General features: G+C 33.7%; 1 long non-coding RNA gene across 3 annotated transcripts in view; it reads left to right on the top strand.

Annotated features, from left to right (window-relative positions):
* Window positions 1–15,371, top strand: part of LOC148954607 (uncharacterized) — a 58,468-nt gene extending 43,097 nt beyond the window's left edge. For all 3 annotated transcript variants that reach the window (XR_016141538.1, XR_016141539.1, XR_016141537.1), the window contains exon 3: window positions 13,308–15,371. This is a non-coding gene — a long non-coding RNA (uncharacterized LOC148954607). The remainder of the gene's footprint in view (window positions 1–13,307) is intronic.
* The last annotated feature ends 1,503 nt before the right edge of the window (window positions 15,372–16,874 follow it).

Below are 16,874 nucleotides of genomic sequence, written 5' to 3'. Positions count from 1 at the left end.
ATTCTTTCTTCGAGCCTTTCTTGTGTATTGAAACTATTGCTGCCTTGCACCACTGCTGCGGGACATGTCCAGTAGACCAGGTGGCTGATACAAGACTGTGGTATAGGTTGACAACATCTTCTGAACCAACATTTATCAGTTCAGCAGTGACACCGTCTGGCCCCAGAGCTTTGCCTCGCTTTAGGGATTATATGGCCACTTTGGCCATATCTCGCTTCTATGTGGAGGTGGAGGGGGGTCTCGATCTATGATTGGGAAGGAGTTTAGGACATTTGGGTCGGTCATTACTTCAGGGTTCAGTTTCTCCTCAAAGTATTCCTTCCATCGTTCGAGCTTCATCTTGGCATCATTGATGTTGTTCCCTTGCTTGTCTAGGATTACGGGTGTTGAGGGATCTTTTTTGGAGGATAGCTCGCTGACGGTTTTGAAGAGCTTGTGGCTGTTACCTTTCATGAACTGGGTTTCACCGTCCTTGCACTTTTCGGCAATATGGTTGCAGAATGTCTTCCTGATTTCACGCTCAACTTTCCGTTTGAGATGTTTGTAGGTATCTCGGCTGTTTCGGTCAGATTTGTTGTTATGTAGGCGTTTCTGGTCACATAATCGAATTATTTCATAAGTGATCCAAGGCTTTTCGTCTTCGACTTTTCTACTAAGGATGTCGCTTGCAGTCTCGAGGATTGCAGAGGTAGCATGTTCAGCCAAGCGATCGATCTCTTCGGGAGTTGCGAGCGGAGTGGATGTACTCAGGAAGTCACGGAATTTCGTAGACAGGCTAGAGTTGTATGTGGCTTTTTGGGTGGGGTCTCGGAGGAGTCCCGTTCGGAATCTTGGGATTTTTGTGGTTTTTGGGAGACATTTTAACCTCAGCTTGAGTTTGGACATAAAGAGTGTGTAGTCCGAGTCAAAATCTCCACCGGGCAGCGAGACAGTGTCCATTACAGATGACTTTCAACGTTTGGATATCCGGACGTAGTTGATCATATTTTCGGTGACTCCATCAGGGGATCTCCATGTTACCTTTCGGCGGTGTCTGTGCTTAAAGGCGGTATTGGTGATATAGAGTTCAATATCCCTGCAGAAGTCAATAAGCCGTTCTCCCCTTGCATTAAGACGGCCATGTCCCTGTGGGCCCATGACATTCTCTCGACCAGCATAGCAACTGCCAACTATCGCATTAAAGTCGCCCAACACGATAAGCATATCATTTTTGGGGATCTGGTCATTGACACTTTGTAGCTGAAAGTAGAATTGGTCGCACTCCTCTTCACTTCGGGCTGAATCCGGGGCATATATCTGGACGACTGAGAAATTTTTGATGGGCCCTTTCAGGCGGATGGTCGCTATTCTTTCCGATACAGGAGTGAAGGTCATTAATGACGTTTGGGCGGCCGGAGAGAGGATGAAGCCGACACCCTGCCGATGAACACCATCAGTACGTCCCGACAGTAGGAAAGTGGTTCCAAGGATGTTTTCATCTCCGATTCGAGGAAGGTGCGTTTCATACAAACCGACTAAATCCCACTTGTATCTATCAATCTCTTTCAACACCAGATCAATTTTGCCAGGTTTAGCTAAAGTCCGGGTATTTAGTTTACCAATATTGCGAGTGTTTTTCGCCGATATTAAACTCTCATCCCGTCTGGGAGTCGTCCTAGGCCTATGATGGTCGTCAGCTTCCCCGTACGCGGTAGCAAATTCATTATCATTATTCACACTTATCAAATCGCAAAGGTCGTCGGTGTCCCCGGACGCGGTAGCACTTCTACTTTGATCTTTTGAGCCTGTGTTCATATTTTGGAAAGATATGATTTCTTGGCTGATTCATTGACTCGCCTTTCTCGCCTTGGCTCGCCTTTCAAACAATGTTTTCTTTAAGGATTGCGACCCATCAAAAACCAGACAGAGAGCATTGAAATATTGATTTTTTATTATTTTTTTTCAAGAAATGTGATTAAATAAACAATTTTTTCAAAACTAAAAGTAGGAAGTAACCTTGAAACTTAAAACAGTATCAAAACTCTATCCAAAGTAGTATCCAAACTCTGGTTTGTAGAGAAACTATATGCGTCTTGAACAATTTTAAAAAGAACTAATAAATTAAACTGAAAATTTGACGTATAATGATATGAATTGCTGAAAGCTCATCAGTTCAAAATTTCAATATAATTTTAATGTTTATTTTCAATAGAAATGAAAATCTTGTAATAAAACTGGTTTTCAGTAAAGCGCCATTGACGCAGTAGGTTTTAGACTTTTATAGTGAGGGAAGGAGGCGATACTCGAAGTCTTGTTTGTAGTGATTTTTGTTCGTTTCAAGCTTGATGTGCATATTCAATTTAAGTTTCACTCGTTATGTAAGGGTAACAACGCCTTGGCATTGCTCAATAGAACTGAACGCTAGGAGTTCCTATCTTAATTTTCATAAGTTGGCTATTGTTTCGTGTATTTTTTTAATTACCTTATTTTTTAATGTTTATATACAATTAATTTACTTGAAATACATTTTTTTTTCGCCTTTCAAACAATGTTTTCTTTAAGGATTGCGACCCATCAAAAACCAGACAAAGAGCATTGAAATATTGATTTTTATTTTTTTTTTCAAGAAATGTGATTAAATAAACAATTTTTTCAAAACTAAAAGTAGGAAGTAACCTTAAAACTTAAAACAGCATCAAAACTCTATCCAAAGCAGTATCCAAACTATTGTTTGTAGAGAAACTGTATGTGTATTTAACAATTTTAAAAAGAACTAATAAATTAAACTGAAAATTTGACGTATAATGACATGAATTGCTGAAAGCTCATCAGTTCAAAATTTCAATATAATTTTAATGTTTATTTTCAATAGAAATGAAAATTTTGTAATAAAACTGGTTTTCAGTAAAGTGCCATTGACGCAGTAGGTTTTAGACTTTTACAGTGAGAGAAGGAGGCGATACCCGAACTCTTGTTTGTAGTGATTTTTGTTCGTTTCAAGTTTGATTTGCATATTCAATTTAAGTTTCACTCGTTATGTAAGGGGAATAACGCCTTGGCATTGCTCAATAGAACTAAGCGCTAGGAGTTCCTATCTTAATTTTCATAAGTTGGCTATTGTTTTGTGTATTTTTTTAATTACCTTATTTTTTAATGTTTATATACTATTAATTTACTTGACATACATTTTTTTTATTTCGCCTTTCAAACAATGTTTTTATTAAGCATTGCGACCCATCGAAAACCAGACAGAGAGCATTGAAATATAGATTTTTTTTCAAGAAATGTGATTAAATAAACAATTTTTTCAAAACTAAAAGAAGGAAGTAACCTTGAAACTTAAAACAGTATCAAAACTATCCAAAGCAGTATCCAAACTCTTGTTTGTAGAGAAACTATATGCGTCTTGAACAAGTTTAAAAAGAACTAATAAATTAAACTGAAAATTTGATATATAATGATATTAATTGCTGAAAGCTCATCAGTTCAAAATTTCAATATAATTTTAATGTTTATTTTCAATAGCAATGAAAATCTTGTCATAAAACTGGTTTTCAGTAAAGCGCCATTGACGCAGTAGGTTTTAGACTTTTACAGTGAGAGAAGGAGGCGATACCTGAACTCTTGTTTGTAGTGATTTTTGTTCGTTTCAAGCTTGATTTGCATATTCAATTTCAAGTTTCACTCGTTATGTAAGGGGAACAACGCCTTGGCATTGCTCAATAGAACTGAACGCTATCTTTTTTTTAAATAATGCTGGGAAATCCGGCGCCCCTTCCCCCATGAAAACTTCCTTCATGGAAAGATTCTCCCACATACCCCCGACCCACAACCCCTCCCTACAACCAGAAGAAAATCCCCCCCTGAAAACGTCGGCATGCGTTTCACTAAACAATAATATATGTTAATATTAGGTAAAGCTGATAACTTTCAGCCCTCCCCCAGGGGACTTCGGGGGATTAAGTCATCCTAAAAGACATAGTTATCATATTTTCGACCATGCTGAACAAAATGACCATCAAATAAACATGCATCCGTGATCTTTCTTCTGGCAAAAATACAAAATTCCACATTTTTGTCGATAGGAGCTTGGAACCTCTACGGTAGGGTTCTCTGATACGCTGAATATGATGGTGTGATTTTCATTAAGGTTAGAGAGTATTTCCACTTTTTTTCGAAAATCAGCCAAATTTTCTCAGGCGCGTAACTTTTGATGGGCAGGACCAAACTTTATGAAACTTATATATTTGAAATCAGCATTAAAATCTGATTCTTTTGATGTACCTATTGGTATCAAAATTCCGTTTTCTAGAGTTTTGGTTACCATTGAGCCGGGTCGCTCCTAACTTACAGTTCGTTATCACGATCTATTTGATGTATATTTGAAAACCTGGGTTACCAAAAGTTCTTTTTTCTATCATTTTGCTTTCGTTTCTTTCAAAAATTTTATTTTTTTAGAATCCTTGATTTTAGACGTAGTAAATATTTATAAATTTATTACACTGGAAATTTACTCCTGTCCAAATGTGGAATAAACACCCAGAATAAACGTCCATAGAAGGTCCTTTAAAAAAAAAAAAATAACCTAAAATATATTTATTTGTTTTTAAGGGAAAAATATTATTTAAAGAATATAGTAAACAGGATATTTTCGTTTGAAAATATTGATGTCTGTGTTTACGAATCAGTGCATTATTTTTTATTCATTTATGGACTTGATTCCACATCTAAGGGGATTATCGGGGGGTAGGGGGTATCCGCAGGGGGGGGGAGTAACTTTACATCAAGCGAGAGTTTTACAGTGAGAGAAGGAGGCGAGACCCGAAGTCTTGTTTGTAGTGATTTTTGTTCGTTTCAAGTTTGATTTGCATATTCAATTTAAGTTTCACTCGTTATGTAAGGGGAACAACGCCTTGGCATTGCTCAATAGAACTGAACGCTAGGAGTTCCTATCTTAATTTTCATAAGTTGGCTATTGTCTCGTGTATTTTTTTAATTACCTTATTATTAATGTTTATATACTATTAATTTACTTGACATACATTTTTTTTTTCGCCTTTCAAACAATTTTTTCTTTAAGCATTGCGACCCATCGAAAACCATGCAGAGAGCATTGAAATATCGATTTTTTTTCTTTCATGAAATGTGATTAATTAAACAATTTTTTCAAAACTAAAAGCAGGAAGTAACCTTGAAAATTAAAACAAACTGTAATTATTTCTTATGCAATGGGAACTGTCACCTCTTAAACTCCTTGCTCATTAAGCTAAAGTTTTTTAGTGCTTTGAAAAATCTACTTTTTATAATTCAATGGCTCTTGTGTTTCCGTAAGTCTTCTCAAAGAATTTGGGGGAAAACAGTTAAACTTCAGAGTAAAGAGCAAGGAGTCAAGAAGAAGGCAGTCCCCCTCTCATAAAGAGCATTTTCTGTTCCTTTTAGGTTTCGAAGCTGATCCTTACATTAAGTTGAAAAAAAAAAACTAGTTTTGAAAAAAATAAATTCTTATTGTTTTTCAAATCATGCCGAGGCCTAACCAAAATAAAATCAAGGAGGCACACTTGTGCCTCTATAAAGAGGCGACCCACCACAATGTTAAGCGATTTCAGGTCCTAGAGGTCGCAGAGAGACGGCGGTAATTGCATTTTGTAGCCCAAGCTCAAACTAAGAAACTTGCAAAATTTCATCCTCCTCCGACTTTATCTTCATGGGGTAAACTGGGCCGGAAGTTTCGACTCTCCCACCACAGCCCCCTTTAACGTTGTCCGATTGGGCTGAAATTTAGAGGTTAAGCTTTTCTAGGGCCCGGAAACTTATCCTCGACAATTTCAGCTCATTCCGATCACTTCTTCCCTGTTTTCCAAAAACCAAATATAGCCACTTAAAATTCATTTTTTTTTTCTTGTTAGCCACGCCTACAGGCCATAGTTGGCAACAGATCCGGGTGAATGAGGACTCATTCGAAGCAAAATTTGACCTGTTAGGGCCTTTTGATATTTTCAGACCGAAAAAATTATCCCCCGAATTTACATTTACGAAAAACCTCGTTTTCCTATATTAGCCCATGTTAATTTTTCCCACTACAACCCCCCTTTAACGTTGTCTGATCGGGCTGAAATTTAGAGGATACGCTTTCCTGGGGCCTGGGAGCTTATCCTTGAAATTTCAGCTCAATCTGATCACTCTTTCCCTGTTTTCCAAAAACCAAATATCAAGTTTTGCTTGCGTCAAAAAAAGATTCCCATACTAAAAAACAATTACAGTTGTGTCTCTTTAGTGCAGCGGTCGAGACTCCTGACTGTCAGGCGGAAAACCCGGGTTCAATTCACGGTTAGAGAAAATTTTTTATATACTGAATTTAAATTTTAAAAAAGAAGGTCCCCCAAGCTCCCAAAGGGCCCCCAGACCCCAAAGGCCCTCCCCAGACCACCAAAGGCCCTCCCCGGGCCCCCCAAAGGCCCACCGGGCTCCCAAAAGACCACCGGGCTCCCAAAGGGCCCCCGGACCCCCAAAGGCCCTCACCCGGGCTCCCAAAAGACCACCGGGCTCCCAAAGGGCCCCCTGGACCCCCAAAGGCCCTCACCCGGTCCCCAAAGGTCCACCGGGCTCCCAAAGGACCAATCGGCCCTCAAGTGTCCCCCAGACCCCCACACGCCCTCCTCAGACCCCAAAGACACTCCCCGGGCCCCCAAAAGGCCCTCCCCCAGTCCCCACAGGTTCACATGGCTCCCAAAGGCCCACCCGGCCCTAAAGGGCCCCCCAGATCTCCCAAGGACCCCCCGCGCCCCAAAGGCCCCGGAGCCCCCACTTTTTATTACTTTTTTATGGCTTTATTATATCTTTTCAGAACAAGTTATTTTCTTAATGTCCATCCTAAACCCATTTTACAAGTTGAAGTACCCATCCTTTTCACCCACAACTTTACTATACTGATTTTTGAATGCTCCAACACCAAGCAATACTATTCAAAGGCATTTCAGAACAAGTTCTTTTCTTAATGTCCTTCCTAAACCCATTTTACAAGTTGAAGTGCCCAACCTTTTCACCCACAACTTTACTTTACAGCTTTTTGAATGCTCCAACACCAAGCGATACTTTTCAAAGGCATTTCAGAACCAGTTCTTTTCATAATGTCCATCCTAAACCCATTTTACAAGTTGAAGTTCCCATCCTTTTCACCCACAACTTTACTTTACAGCTTTTTGAATACCCAACACCAAGCAATACTTTTCAAAAGGCATTTCAGAACAAGTTCTTTTCTTAGTGACCGTCCTAAACCCATTTTGCAAATTGAAGTACCCATCCTTTTCACCCACAACTTAGTTATAGGTATCAGTTTGAAGTTTTACCTTAGAGACTTAGCTTAGAGTTTTAGTTTGGTTTAGTTTTAGTTAAAAGTTTAGAGGGTTTTTTTAGCTTAGACTCTTAGCTTAGAGTTTTTGTTAGAGTTCTAGTTAAGTTTATTTTTAGTTATGAGTTTAGAGTTTTTAGCTTAGAGTCTTAGCTTAAAGTTTTAGTTTGGTTTAGTTCTAGTTTACTTTAGTTTTAGTTAAGAGTTTAGAGTTTTTAGCTTAGAGTCTTAGATTAAATTTTTAGTTTGGTTTAGTTTGAGTTAAGATTTTAGAGTTTTTTTTAGCTTAGAGTCTTAGCTTTGAGTTTTTGTTAGAGTTATAGTTTAGTTTAGTTTTAGTTAAGAGTTTAGAGTTTTTAGCTTAGAGTCGTAGCTTAGAGTTTTATTCAGAGTTCTAGTTTAGTTTAGTTACAGTTCAAAATTTAGAGTTTTAGCTTAGAGTCATAGCTTAGAATTTTACTTAAAGTTGTAGTTTGGTTAAGTTTTAGTTAAGAGTTTCAAGTTTTAGCTTAGAGTCTTAGCTTAGAGTTTTTGTTAGAGTTAAATTTTAGTTTAATTTTAGTTAAGAATTTGATGTTTTACATTTGAGTTTCAGTTACATTTCTAGTTTAGTTTACTTTTAGTTAAGAGTTTAGAGTTTTTAGCTTAGAGTCTTAGCTTAAAGTTTTAGTTTGGTTTAGTTTTAGTTAAAAGTTTAGAGTTTTTTTTTTGGTTAGAGTTTTAGCTTAGAGTTTTTGTTAGAGTTCTAGTTTAGTTTAGTTTTAGTTAAGAGTTTAGAGTTTTTAGCTTAGAGTCTTAGCTTAGAGTTTTTTCAGAGTTTTAGTTTAGTTTAGTTACAGTTCAGAATTTAGAGTTTTAGCTTAGAGTCATAGCTTATAATTTTACTTAAAGTTGTAGTTTGGTTAAGTTTTAGTTAAGAGTTTAGAGTATTACCTTAGAGTATTATCTTATAATTTTTTTTAGAGTTTTAGTTTAGTTTAGTATTATATAAGAGTTTAAAGCTTTAACATAGAGTCTTAGGTCAAAGTTTTTGTTATCGTTAAAATTTAGTTTAGGGAAAGTTAATAATTTCGAGATTTAGATTATATTCAAAGCTTAGAGTTTTACTTAAAGTTATAGTTTGTTTAATTTTTAGTTAATAGTTTAGAGTTTTAGCTTAGAGTATTAACTTAGATTTTTTTTTTAGAGTTCTAGTTTAGTTTAATTTTAGTTAAGAGTTTTATTTTTTACCTTTGATTTTCAGTTAGAGTTCTAGTTTAGTTTAGTTTTAGTTAAGAGTTTGGTGTTTAACCATAGAGTCTTAGCTTAGAGTTCTAGTTTAGTTTAGTTTTACTTAAGAGTTTAGAGTTTTAGCTTAGAGTCTCAGCTTAGAGTTTTTGTTAGAGTTCTAGTTTATTATAGTTTTAGTTAAGAGTTTAGTGTTTTTAGCTTAGAGTCTTAGCTTAGAGTTTATGTTTAAGTTCTAGTATAGTTTAGTTTTAGTTTAGAGTTTTAGCTTAGAGTCTTAGCTTTGAGTTTTTGTTAGAGTTGAAGTTTAGTTTAGTTTTAGTTAAGAGTTTAGAGTTTTTTTTGTTAGAGTTATAGTTTAGTTTAATTTTATTTAAGAGTTTGATGTTTTACCTTTGAGTTTCAGTTAGAGTTCTAGTTTAGTTTAGTTTTAGTTACAATTCAGAATTTAGAGTTTTATCTTAGAGTCATAGCTTAGAGTTTTACCTAAAGTTATAGTTTGCTTAAGTTTTAGTGAAGAGTTTAGAGTTTTTACCTTAGAGTTTTTGTTGAAGTTCTAGTTTAGTTTAGTTTTAGTTAATAATTTAGAGTTTTAGCTTAGAGTCTTAGCTTAGAGTTTTTGTTAGAGTTGAAGTTTAGTTTAATTTTAGTTAAGAATTTGATGTTTTACCTTTGAGTTTCAGTTAGAGTTATAGTCTAGTTTACTTTTAGTTTAGAGTTTATAGTTTTTTAGCTTATAGTCTTAGCTTAGAGTTTTTGTTTGAGTTCTAGTTTATTTTAGTTTTATTCAAGAGTTTAGAATTTTAGCTTAGAGTCTTGGCTTGGAGTTTTGTTAGAGTTCTAGTTTATTTAGTTTTGAGTTATAGTATAGTTTAAATATAGTTAAGATTTTGGAGTTTTACCTTATAGAATTAGAATAGATTTTTAGTTTAGTTTAGTTTTATTTAAGAGTTTAGAGTTTTTTAGCTTAGGGTTTTAGCTTAGAGTTTTTGTTAGAGTTCTAGTTTAGTTTAGTTTTAGTTAAGAGTTTGGTGTTTTAACTTAGAGTCTTAGTTTAGAGTTTTAGTTAGAGTTGTAGTTTAGTTTAGTTTTAGTTAAGAGTTTAGAGTTTTTATCTTAGAGTATAAGATTAGAGTTTTTGCTAGAGTTCTAGTTTATTTTAGTTTTAGTTAAGAGTTTAGAGTTTTTAGATTAGAGTCTTAGCTTAGAGTTTTTGTTGAAGTTTAGTTTAGTTTTAGTTAATAGTTTAGAGTTTTAGCTTAGAGTCTTAGCTTATAGTTTTTGTTAGAGTTGAAGTTTAGTTTAGTAATTGTTAGGAGTTTTAGTTTAGTTTAGATTAGATTTTTAGTTTAGTTTAGTTTTAGTTAAGAGTTTGGAGTTTTTAGCTTAGAGTCTTAGCTTAGAGTTTTTGTTAGAGTTCTAGTTTAGTTTAGTTTTAGTTAAGAGTTTGGTGTTTTACCTTAGAGTAATAGCTTAGACATTTAGTTAGAGTTCTAGTTTAGTTTAGTTTTAGTTATGAGTTTAGAATGTTAGCCTAGAGTCTTAGCTTAGAGTTTTTCTTAGAGTTCTAGTTTAGTTTTATATAAGAGTTTAGATTTTTTAGCTTAGAGGCTTAGCATAGTTTTCGTAGAAGTTCTAGTTTAGTTTAGTAATAGTTAATATTTTAGATTTTTAGCTTAGAGTATTAGCTTAGAGTTTTAGTTAAAGTTGTAGTTTAGTTTAGTAATAGTTAAGAGTTTAGAGTTTTAGCTTATAGTCTTATATTAGAGTTTTAGTTTAGTTTATTTTTAGTTAAGAGTTTATAGTTTTTTATAATATAGTATTAGCTTAGAGTTTTTTGTTAGAGTTCTAGTTTAGTTTAGTTATAGTTAAGAGTTGAGAGTTTTTAGCTTAGATTCTTAGCTTAGAGTTTTAGTTTAGTTTAATTTTAGTTACGAGTTTAGAGTTTTACAAAAGAGTCTTATCTTAGGGTTTTTTTTAGAGTTCTAGTTTAGTTTAGTTTTAGTTAAGAGTTTAGAGTTTTTAGCTTAGAGTCTTAGCTTATAGTTTTTGTTAGAGTTCTAGTTTAGTTTAGTTTTAGTTAAGAGTTTAGAGTTTTTAGCCTTGAGTATTAGCATAGAGTTTTTGTTGAAGTTCTAGTCTAGTTTACTAATATTTAAGAGTTTATAGTTTAGCTTAGAGTCTTAGCTTAGAATTTTCGTTAAAGTTGAAGTTTAGTTTATTAATAGATAAGATTTTATAGTTTTATATTATAGTATTATATTAGAGTTCTTAGTTTAGTTTATTTTTAGTTAAGAGTTTATAGTCTTTTATAATAAAGTCTTAGCTTAGAGTTTTTTGTTAGAGTTCTAGTTTAGTTTAGTTATAGTTAATAGTTGAGAGTTTTTAGCTTAGATTCTTAGCTTAGAGTTTTAGTTTATTTTAATTTTAGTTCAGATTTTATATTTTTACCATAGTGTATTTTATTAGGTTTTTTTTTAGAGTTATATTTTACTTTAGTTTTAGTTAGTAGTTTAGAGTTTTTAGATTAGAGTATTAGATTAGAGTTTTTTTTTGCAGTTCTAGTTTATTTTATAATTTTATCTTATACTTGGAGTTTTAATTAGAGTTCTAGTTTAGTTTAGTTTTAGTTTATAGTTTTATATTAGAGTCTTAGCTTAGAGTTTTTGTTAGAGTTTTAGTTTAGTTTAGTTTTAGTTAAGAGTTTAGAGTTTTAGCTTAGAGTCTTAGCTTAGAGTTTTTGTTAGAGTCCTAGTTAAGTTTAGTTATACTTAAGAATTTGAAGTTTTACATTATAAAAATAGCTTAGATTTTTAGTTAAGTTTAGTTTTACTTAAGAGGATAGAGTTTTGGTTTAGAGTCTTAGCATAGAGTTTTTGTTAGAGTTCTAGTTTAGTTTATTTTTAGTTATTAGTTTAAAGTTTTTAGCTTAGAGTCTTTGTTTAGAGTTTTTGTTGAAGTTCTAGTTTAGCTTAGTTTTAGTTTAGAGTTTTAGCTTATACGTAGAGTTTTAATTAGAGTTCTAGTTTAGTTTAGTTTTAGTTAAGAGTTTAGAGTTTTTAGGTTAGAGTCTTAGCTTAGTTTTATTTAGAGTTCTAGTTTAATTTAGTTTTAGTTAAGAGTTTGGAGTTTTACCATAGAGTCTTAGCTTAGAGTTTTAGTTAGAGTTAAAGTTTAGTTTAGTTACAGTTAAGAATTTATATTTTTAGCTTAGAGTCATATCTTAGAGTTTTACTTAAAGTTATAGCTTGGTTAAGATTTAGTTAAGAGTTTCGAGTTTTAGCTGAGTCTTAGCTTACAGTTTTTTTTAGAGTTCTAGTTTAGCTTAGTTTTACTTAAGAGTTTAGAGTTTTACCTTAGAGTCTTAGCTTAGAGTTTTTGTTACAGTTCTAGTTTAGTTTAATTTTAGTTAAGAATTTGATGTTTCACCTTTGAGTTTCAGTTAGAGTTCTAGTTTAGTTTACTTTTAGTTAATAGTTTAGTGTTTTACCTTAGTGTCTTAGCATAGAGTTTTAGTTAGAGTTCTAGTTTAGTTTAGTTTTAGTTAAGAGTTTATAATTTTATATTATAGTATTTGCTGATAGTTTTTTTTATAGTTATGGTTTATTTTAGTTTTATTTAATAATTTTAGGTTTTAGCTTTGAGTTTCAGTTAGAGTTCTAGTTTATTTTAATTTTAGTTAAGAGTTTAGTGTTTTACCTTAGAGTCTTAGCTTAGAGTTTTAGTTAGAGGTCTCGTTTAGTTTATTTTTAGTTAAGAGTTTAGAATTTTATCTTAGAATATTAGATTAGAGTTTTTGTTAGATTTCTAGTTTATTTTAGTTTTAGTTAATAGTTTAGAGTTTTTGGCTTAGAGTTTTTGTTGAAGTTCTAGTTTAGTTTAGATTTAGTTAATAGTTTAGAGTTTTAGCTTAGAGTCTTAGCTTAGAGTTTTTGTTAGAGTTCTAGTTTAGTTTAGATATAGTTAAGCGTCTGGAGTTTTACCTTCGAGACTTAGCTTAGAGTTTTAGTTTAGTTTAGTTTTAGTTAAGAGTTTAGAGTTGTAGCTTAGAGTCTTAGCTTAGAGTTATAGTTAGAGTTGAAGTTTAGTTATAGTTAAGAGTTTAGAGTTTTTAGCTTAGAGTCGTAGTTTAGAGTTTTTGTTAGAGTTCTAGTTTCATGAAACCTATGTTTAAGCAATTAGTAATTTGCATTATTTAGTTCCCTAGTCCCAGGGACTTCCGGAGTCATTTCATTCCCGGAGACATATTTTTTGGGTATTTAGACTATTTTGGACAAAATGTCTATCTCAAAGTTTTGATCAAAGAGGATTACGAGGGGCGGGGTATTAAAAGTAGGTAGCAAGGGGGGCTGGTTGCCCTCCAATTACTTTCGGCTCTCAAAAACGGCAGCAGTGCTTTCAGTTTCCAATCGAATGGGTCCCTCAAAAGTTTCTACGACCACTTTTTCCATAAGAAGGGGACAGGAAAAACAAATAATAGATTGAATTTTTATGGCTTTTTGCCCCCTAATAATTTGGAGAATAATATTATTATGTAGCCCACGCCCCTTGACTATTCGGATCCTCTTGCAACCAATAAAAATGCTGGAGATTCACCACTTTATCCAGCGCTCCTATGCTGTCTCTGATACCCCAATCTTAAGCGAAAAAGAATTCAATGATATAATGCAAGACAGAAAAGATGGATTAACGAGTTGCATTTATGACTGATTCTTTGTTTTATTTTGATCTGATGATTTATTTCATTTTGTAGGTTGAGCAATCTTCGTTTATTATTCAACCCAGGCCACACCCTGTCCAACCCTCTTCCTCGAGTACAGGAACACCCGTTATGACACGCTATGGTTCTCATGGTAGTGTGATTCTTGCCAACCCAATCATGAACAAAAGATAATGGGACACTTTTTGTACGTTTATTTTACTTTTATAAAGAGTATGTAAATTCAGAGACATCTCATTTGAAACCTATTCCCTTGTGTATACAGTTGTGGAGTGAATGTTTTTTATTAATGAGTATAATTGTTATTTATTTGTAATTGATGGAGATATATCTTTGATGTGTATACAAATGAGTACCAATAAGTCCTGTGTCGTAAGGCAGCCAGTGTTGCCACTCGATGAGGAAGAAAATCACAATATTTCAGTGTTTTTTGGTCGATTTAGTGATTTTCTTCAATAATCTAGTGATTTATGTGCTGATTTAGTGATTCTTTTTATTTAGGCAATATCAAACAGCACTAGAAATAGTGGTAAATCAATAGGGGCGGCAACCCTGAAGACAGGTAGGAAAATATTTAGTGCTAAAAAAAAATCATCCAGAAACAGTGTAGGTATTCGGAGGGCTTATGAATAGTATTTGATGAATTTAACTAGACATGGCCCTAACATCTTCAGTGGGCCCCACACTTGTTGAAATGTTTGATATGGAACTTAGTCTGGCCATTTATAATCCCTATGAAGTCTATTCATTGGCTGAAATATATCGGCCAGTTGCTGGAACTAATCCACTTTGTTTTTTTTAATTATTATTATTACTATTACTTTTTTTATTATTACTTACTATTACTAGTACTTTTTGCTCTAAAATTGTTATACTTATCTTAGGCTCAAAGGAAAAACATACAAGTATGTTAAATTTATCGTATTTAATGAAATAAAGAGCCATTAAGCTTTTCTGATAAATACACTGGATAATAAAGCATATTGGAAATTCCCTAAAAGAGGTATTTCATCAAACCAAACAAATTGAATCCTACTGAAATAGTAATTACAATAGTAATCACAAACAAATAGTTATTTGAGCAGCATTCAAAAGGCAATGACTCCAATTTAATGGCGTCACTCCACGAAAATTTAAGGGAGAGAGTAAAATGTATTTTTCAAAATCTAGGGAGAGAAGGCAAATTTTCCTCTTTTTTTTCAGTTTCTTGAATGAAAATACCAAAAATTGGTCTTTTCCAATGGAAATACACCCAAAGAAGGGTATTTTTTTAAACCTGGGAGGGTCACATGCCTCCCCTACCCTCTCCTTCAATTGACGCCATTGTCAAAAAAGTGCCCGGATCATATGAAATTTGAAATTGGAGAATATTTTTGAAAAGAAGCCTTTTATGTCTTTTATTTTCATTTTTTTATCACTGCTTGACTACTTTTTGATGATTATTATTTTCCTTAATAAGCTTTATTTTTGTAATAGTTCCCATTTTCGTTTTATCTTAAGAAAAAAAAAGGATAAATGGAAAAAAGAAGAAAATAGTCTTCATTTGTAATTGAAGGCTCCTTAGGCAAATCACTTGTGCTTTGAAAGGCTTTCCTTGGGGTAACATCCCATGTTTTGTGTTTCAGAAATATCAGACAAAAAGACAAAAGAACAAACTGTTCTTTTGTCAGCTGAATATGCCGAAGTATCGGTACCTGATTGACAACCCCTAGGATGCAGGTCTTGTATGTTTCTTGATATTTCTTTTGAAGCTTTGCAATTGTGTTGTACTTTGCAAGCCTTTTAGTACTGTCACTAATTCTTCCTCACAAAACAAATCTTCCTTCACATCCAAGGTATCACAAACTTTTTCATTTTCCTCTATGACTTTTCCTGTAACTATCTTGGTTTAGAATATTATCCGAATGTTCTGCCCGTCTCTCTTTAACTCCTTCCTCATCACTAATTTTGGCCCCGTTCTTATCTTTAACAGGGACAAATCAGATTGACTACTCCTTCTCAATTTATTAACATGCAAGTACAATATTTTACTTTTATGCTGTCTAGCTGCATCTTCCAGATCCTCGGCAATTTTATCCATAGCCTCCACTTCACACCTCCTTAGTTCATACTTTAATGCTTCCTCCACTTTTTTACATTTCTTTTGTTTTCATATGATCTATCACTCAGATAATTCTTGTACAAGCCCGTTCTCCTCTGTATTAAACATGAAACTTTTTCACTAATGTTCCTAGCTGCGATCCTAACTTTCTTCCCTAAGACACCATCAGCAACTTCACAAAAAGTTTCCCTAATCTTAGTCCACCATCTTCCACGGTGTCAAATTTTAAACTTCTCAATTTACTATTCAACCGTTCCTCGGAAGTTTCTCTCAAATTCTCATCCTTGAGTCTACCAACATCATAACTTCCCGGGAGCTAGCTACCCTTCCGATATTTCAGCTTTAAATTAACCCTAGACACTACCAGATGGTGATCTTTACTTTTAGCATCAATAACAGTACTCCTATATACCCTAATATCTTGTATTGATCCTGCCAGTCTTCGGTTTACAATAACATAATCAATAAGGCTTGCAGTCTTACCATCACGTGAATACCATGTTAACTTATGGGTCATTTTATGACCAAACACCGTATTGGACCACCGTCCAATACCTGTCCACCGTCCAATACCCGTCCAAAAAAAAATCTAAACAAAAAATAATCTTTATTTTGTTCCATATTTCTTGGCAATACTTAGCTAGTGATCGATTTTTGCTTCAAGGAAATCTAAAAAAGGAATACCATTTTTGTTTCTTGGGAATATTTAGCTCATGATCGATTTTTGCTTCAAGAAAATCTAAAGAAAAAACAAAACAAAAAAACTTAAAGCGAAATACCTCTTTTGTTTTTTGTTCTGTATTTCTTCGCAGTACTTAGCGCATTTTCGATTTTATACTCAAGGAAATCTTCCTCATTCGCGAGCATAATCTCGGTTTCTTCTAATCTGAGTAATGCCTCTTGTCTTTGCCTCTTGTCTCTTGAGGGACTCTTTTCTTTGCCACCACCAAAGATCAACACCTGCTGCTCATCACGAGATGGAGAAACAGAAGTTGCTACAGGAAAGATTTTAGTTGTTTCGGTAAACGCCTTTAACTTCGGTACAGGAAAGATTTCAGTTGTTTCTGCTGGTTCTTGGGTAGACAATGAACCTGGCTTATCAACAGGGAATAGTGAACTCTGTTCTGAAAATGGAAAGAATTGGGACACAATTTAAAGAGCGAGGTGTTGAGGAGGGGGCAAATCCCCTCATATACGTTATAATTGCTCCTTACCGTCAGTTATCATGAACTATTTGATCAACATCAAAATCCAAACAGAGATCATTGAAATGTTGATCTTTATTCTGCGTTACCAAAAGCATTGCATTCATAATTCTTTACAGTCTCATGAAATGTAATTAAACAAATAGAAAAGATTGTCACTACAAATAGAAAAGTCACTACAACTTTAAAATAGTTTGCACACAAAATAATTTTTATGTCGTATTTACAAATAATTTTAAAATCATGAATTTCTTAAATTCTGGTAAAGATATAACCCCAATTACTCGCCAGAGA

The sequence above is a fragment of the Artemia sp. Qi Xiang Cuo genome, chromosome 3 (assembly GCF_049724085.1).
Source record: "Artemia sp. Qi Xiang Cuo chromosome 3, ASM4972408v1, whole genome shotgun sequence".
Classification (NCBI taxonomy): domain Eukaryota; kingdom Metazoa; phylum Arthropoda; class Branchiopoda; order Anostraca; family Artemiidae; genus Artemia; species Artemia sp. Qi Xiang Cuo.
Note: the sequence above shows the minus strand (reverse complement) of the source record. Positions and strands in the feature narration are given on the sequence as shown.